Here is a 6,773-nt window from a genome sequence, read left to right as displayed (position 1 = left end):
CTGTTTTACTGCTCGAGCTGTGTATTTAACTGAAAGCATGCCTACGGCTCTGCACGTTATTTCTGTTATCTTTAATGAGGTTGAGTTCATCACTACCTATCAGTCCATAGGTTGGACTTGTTACTTACTGAGTTAGTGTACTCACGTTACCCCTGCACCTTGTGTGCAGATCCAGGTGTTTTCGGTCCCGGTAGCAGTCACTGATCGAGGTTGTAGGCTTAGGATATTGTTGAGGTATCTGCGTAGCGCTCGCAGATCTTGACCCTCCCTCTCTATTCTAGTTGTGTTTCAGTTGTATTCAATGAACTTTGTAGTAGACTATTCTATTTGTCTAGACGCTCATGTACTCCGTGACACCCTAGTTTTGGGCTGGTTGAATCGTGTTATGGATTTCGCTTATGTTATGAACAGTCTGTTTTCTTACATGATAAAAGTACTCTTCCGCAAATATTCTAAATTTTAGTATTGTGGTTGGTTTCTTTCGTTGAGTTGAGACTGGCCTAGTTCCACGATAGGCGCCATCACGTCGGGTTGGGTTTAGGTCGTGACAAGTTGGTATCAGAGCCTAGGTTACATAGGTCTTATGGGTTATGAGCGGGTTTAGTAGAGTCTTGCAGATCGGTACGGAGGCGTCTGTACTTATCTTCGAGAGGCTACAGAACCTTTAGGAAATTCTACACTCTTGAATTCTTATTGTGCGTCATTGATTCAGCTTGAAGCGTAACTCCTTGAATTCCTTCCACGCATTCGTGGGCGCGCATGAGCGCTCGGTATCAGCTGTGCATCGACAGCTTGTGATTCCCTGAACGAGGGGCGAGATGTGATTTTTGCGTGTTGATGTTGGGCCAATCTGGAGGACTTAAGGCCGAGTTTTGCCTGTAGCTTAAACACTGAGGTGTGATTGTATGAGCACGTGCTTTTGTATTTATATGTTCGGTAGAGTCCCTACTAGTGGAAGTGATGGTTGGATGACTACGTGGTGAGGATGATGTGACTGCGAGATGTGTGCATATGATTTGAATGTGTCGAGAAGGGTCTTCTTGAGGGTAGAAAGAACTATTTGGTGCTTGGTTTCCATCTTGATTTGACGTATAGTATCGAGTTATGGGTGTGTTAAAGGACCTTTTCGTGTTGTTTAGTTGAGGAGTGAAGTAGATTTTCATGTTGCGATATGAGTTCAGACTCAGCAAGATCAAGTGATTGCATGATGTTCATGACTGTGGAAGGGTATAAGGAGATGTTAGTTTGAGGCGAAGCAGGTGGGTTATCTCCTGCGGGGTGCCTTGAGGGTTGAGTGATCCCTATGTTGTTTTGTAGCGAGTTCTCTTTTACTAGTGGTTTATATGTGTTGCAATTTGAGTTGGGATCGCGTATGAGAGTTGTCTTGATTGTTACGAGTGTGAATGCAAGATTTGCAGATGATTTGAAGTACTAGATGGTTTGTGTTGTACGAGCTTATGAGGGATTTAGTTCAATCTCACTATGGTATTATGGCAGTAATAGAGTATGGGCATCGTGAGTTTTTGTGTGTTTTGACCTATGACTTTGAGCTAAGTGGGGTGATCGCTGCCGACTCGACGCTACACTAAGATAGGAAGAGCGGGTCGCAATAGCTTTTACCCGAATAGTGGTTCGGGATCGAATTTCCACAGGGAGCTAGTAGTGGAGTTGTATTATCTGTCTAGTCTAGAGATGCGGTTGTGCCTCTAATGTCACTTCAAACATTTTTGGTTTTCTTTGATTCTTATAACTACTATTATAAAACTAATGATTAAAACTAAATTATGCTACGAGAATATCGCTAAGTTGTATTTAATATAGAGAAAGGCACTAGGGTCGTGGCATTGCCTAGGTGGCTAATTAACGGGTAGATGTTACTAAGGATAGATTGACATATTTGGGGCTTGTCACACCTCTTTTTACCCCCCGAGAGGATATAATAATATGTGTATGGGTCAAAGAGTTTTTCCAATTAAAGTGACAAAATTTGAATAGGGCTTATTTTATTGTTCGGAGTCGCCACTTGGAATTGATTTTTTTCTGTGTTCCAAGTCACCATTTATTTGGATCCCTAGTCAAAGGAAGGTTTGACTCTATTTTAATCGGTCCGCGAAAACAAAGTTCGGGTAAGGAATTCTGTTGACCGGGGAGAAGGTATGAGGCATTTCCCGAGTCCCGTGGTTCTAGCACGGTCGCTTTATTGACTTAAACTTGGCTTGAACTAATTTTGGACAAACTGTGATTTATATTATTTTCATGTGCTACCTATCCGCTTTTATCTCTTGATTATTAGAAAAATTAAAGAATATTTTTGAATAATATAAAAAAAAGTCATAACCACACTACGCAAGTGAATGCGTGATCGACGAAATTTATTATTTAGTCATAACGGCGCTACGCAAGCGAATCCGCAGTCATGACAAACAATTGTTAGCAAGTTATTTACTTCTGGAAAAATTACTACATTCTAAGAATTTAATTTTGAAATTTATTAAAAAGTCAATTATCGCGCTACGCAAGCGAATCCGCGAGTTTGGCAAAGAGTTTATTAAATTAAAAATTAACTAGAAAACTAACGAATATTGTATGACCTTGTTGAATTAAATTATTGAATGTTGAACATCACGTTACGCAAGCGAATCCGTGGAATTAGAGCGCGCCTACTAATTGCCTAGCGTTCAAATTAATTAATTGAAAAAAAATAATTTACTTAATTGGTATAAAAAATCTGATTTTATTGCTATTTTCTAGCCTTATTGTTGGAAATGTTATGCAAATAAATGTTGGAGCAACTCAATCTATTTTAAAGGGATGGGCCAACTTCTTGTTAAAGGTGAAATGGGCCAGCTTGTAAAGAGCTCTTGGGCTGCTGGAATTTATTATTAAAATGGGCCAAGAAATGGATTTTTATTGACCCAATGCTATATAGAAGAAAAGGGTAATTTTGTTGTTTAAAGGTAAATGGGCCAGCTTTTATTTTTTGGTTCAAAAAGGCCCAAAGTTGATACAATATTGGTTCTTTACTTAGTTTGCATTTATGAACATTAACTACATAGTCACAATTGTATAAACGCACACTTCACAAAAATAGCCACTTTTGCAAATCTGGCAAAATGGCCAGATTCAAAAAAAATAAATAACAGTAGTCCTAGAAGCATATGTTGGCATTGAAATTTCAGCAACTAAAACGAACTCATGCTATGTGTTATACACCTAAAGTCATTCATGGCATACTTAGCATTGTTACTCGAATACAATAGCTTGAAAACATGCTTAAAAATCCATAAACTACTTACATATCACATTCAAAAACATGCAACTCAATATTCAAGTATTATGAAGGACTATATTCACATTATCACATGCTTGATACATAACAATACCATACAAGCTCTTTTGTCGTCAAGTTATTCATCACATCAAACACATTTAAATGGTGCAGCATGTTCAAGTTGTTCCCATTGCTGAAAATACACACATTGCGAGTCTTAAAGGATTACCTGAATAGCAAAAGAATAAACAGTAGTCCAGCAATTAAAACAGCATAAAAAACAGCAGCACAACAGCAGCAAAATCAGCAGCAAATCCGTGTTAAAACAACCCGAAAACTCAGAGAAGAAACCCAGAAACGAACTCTAAAGAGGACTTATACTTCTCTAAAAAAACTTGCTCTCTAAGATTTACTCTTAAGACTTATAATTTCTGCTTACTAAAGGATGCTTCAGCTGCTGAATTTTTTTTTTGTTTTTGTATGTTCAAAGCAAAAATAAAATGTTCTCTGGAAGTGTCATGGATTCCCCTCAATAATGAAGAAAGGGCAGCCCTTAAATAGGCAAAGAAAAGCCAACTTTTTGGACAGATTTTAGTTCACCAAAAATCTACCCAAAAGAGGCTGAATTTGTGTGCTAAAGGCTGTCCAAAAGGTGAAAGGACAGCCTGAAATCTGCTATGGCAGGAGCCAAAGGGTCACTTCAGCCACCCTACTAAAAGCAAGCTACTAGTACCCTAGTTTATGATAAAAAAATATCTAAATTTCAAATTTTAACAACACCAATATCAACCTATTGATTCAAATTAAACCAAGTATTAAAACATGTAATTAAACTTCAACACATGTATTATGAACCAACATGAGCAAACAAAAATTAACTATTAAAGCCAAACAAAACGCACGTTATCGCTGAAATGATTTAACAAAAACCAACTAGATAAACATAATTATATATGGATTAAATAAAGAAACAAGACAGAAACTAATTCTAACTAAAAACCTAAAAAAAAACAGAAAATTAATACGGGGAAGAGGATTACGATTTTACCATATACTCGAGCATCCGGGAAATGACGATAGGCAGTGGTACGGCTTCGAGCAAGCTTCTATTGTTGATATTCTTGAAACCAAAAACTCTGGCGAATCCGAGTTCGATTTCAATGATATCAACAACACAACCTTGCTCGGGGACGGTTTGAGGAGAGAAACGAGAGGCAGCGGGTAAGGGGCGGCAGTGACACGGCCAAACGGCGGCTGCGGGACGGCGGCAGTAGGGGTGGCTGCCGGCGGCGGTTGGGTTTTTTTGTGGTTTTGAGTTGGATATATGGAAATAGGGGGAGAAGAGGAGGCCGGTGGTGTAAAATTTTCGGAGTTTGGGGTGGTGGGCGGTGGCTAGGGTTTCGGTTAGGCTTAGATCTACGGAGATTGGTGGAGATTTGGAGGATATGAGTGGCATAGGTAGAAAGAGGAGGAAGAGGGGTAGAGATGGTGAAATTTTTTTGGGGTGGATTGGAGGGTTGCCGGCAGCGGCGGCGATGGGCGGCATGGCAGAGAGGGGGGGGAGAGAGTGATAAGAGAAAAGAAGAGAAAAGAATTATGGATGGAAATGGGGAAAATTTTCAGATTTTGGAGGCTTTAAATACCTAGGCCAAGAGTGCATGAGATCCATTGGATCAAGATGGAATGGAGGGGTAAGATTTGATCTTGTTTCATTTAGTGAAACGACGTAGTTTTATTATAAAACTACGTCATTTTGATCCGGGTCTTGGCAAGCCATCAATTGGTCTGGGTTGGTGCAATTGGGACAATGATTTGGTCCGAATTTTTAACCCATTTCACTTTAAAATGAAACTAGCCCAAAGTCTTGTTCCTCTCTTAATTAAATCATAATAAAAACTCTTAAAACCTACATACACATAAATAAGAACACACACACACACATACACACACTCTGTGTGTGTGTGTGTATATATAATGTAGAAGAAAAAGACATGGCAAAAATTAGACATTTACATGCATGCTTGTATTGCTTGCCTTGAACTTTATTGAAGTTGATATTGCTTTTTCCCGGCTTGAGAATATATGTATAATTTATGAAAAAGGAAATTGAAAATTTTCATATAAAAGAAGGAATTGTTTACTTGCTTCACTTTATTGAATTACATTCATGTTCATGTAAACCCTCGACTTGTTATATTACTGATGTATCATCATTGGACCACTAGTAAGTGTCGAAGTCGACCTCTCGTCTCTACTTCTTCGAGATTAGGCGGGATACTTACTGAGTACACGTTTGTTTTGTACTCATACTACACTTGCTNAAGGACTGACCAGTGTCAGATCTCCACCTGTAGCAGCGAATAATTTCTAGTCGAAGCAAGGTATATAATGTAGAAGAAAAAGACATGGCAAAAATTAGGCATTCACAGGGCTTATGCTATAACCGTTGCACAATTGTACCCACTCTCACACCTCTCGGTAGAGAGAGTGATTTTGCCCAATTGACTCTCTCGAGACCAATTGAGTAGGCCAATTAGACCAAGCAACTAGGGTTCAAGTAGAGTAATTACTCTCTCGAGATTTAACCCGTTAATTGGGACTACCATTTCTCATGGGTCCATCCCAATTCCTTGTTGGGTCAATTTTGGGGTTATGGACTCTCTTTCTCAAGAAGAGTTAAACCCACAAAGCTAGAATAAGTGTTTGCAACCACCAATCCTTAATTAAAACATAAAATCAACCCAAATAACAAACACCCAATATCAACCTAACCTTAGATGGCAACACCTATCAATTACCCACACTAGGGTTGAGCCACAACCCTAGCTAATGGGTTTAGCTACTCATGCTAGATACAGAAATTGAAGAAATAGATGAAGAACTAAACATATTAATTAATTACTAAGAATAAACTACAATAATAAAGAACAATAGTGCCAAAAATGGCTACAATATCGAGTCTCATGAGCTCAGTTGCGTTCAGAACACAAAACTTAACCTAAAAATGGTAAAAGGTCCTATTTATACTGGGCTGGAAAAACTGGACAAAAATACCCCTGCGGGGTCAGCGCGTACCTCGGCCGCACTGGCTCTTGGACTAATGATTTCAGCTTCTCTGAAGTTGGGAACCGCGGACCGCGTGGAAATACAGCGCGGCCACAGTGGAGGTTGGCGCGGCCGCACAGAAACGAGCGCGGGCCGCATTGCTTGGAATTGGCAAAATTATGGCTCTCTGAATCTCTACTCCGCGGACCGCGTAAAAGAGTAGCGCGGCCGTGGAGCCTGACATCGGACCGCGAGAATCCACTTGAAACTGCCATCCTCTGAACCTCCTAGTGCGGCCGCATTCACATTTGCGCGGTCCGCACTAGGTTCTCTTTTCCTCAACTTACTTAGTCTTTGACACTTGAGCAGGTTTCACTCCTTTTTGAGCCGATCTTTGACATTTGTCACTTTGTCGATCAAACCTGCAATCAAGTACAACTTGTGAGCATTATGGGAC

This window comes from Nicotiana attenuata, unplaced genomic scaffold (assembly GCF_001879085.1).
Source record: "Nicotiana attenuata strain UT unplaced genomic scaffold, NIATTr2, whole genome shotgun sequence".
Classification (NCBI taxonomy): domain Eukaryota; kingdom Viridiplantae; phylum Streptophyta; class Magnoliopsida; order Solanales; family Solanaceae; genus Nicotiana; species Nicotiana attenuata.
This window is presented reverse-complemented; position numbering follows the sequence as displayed.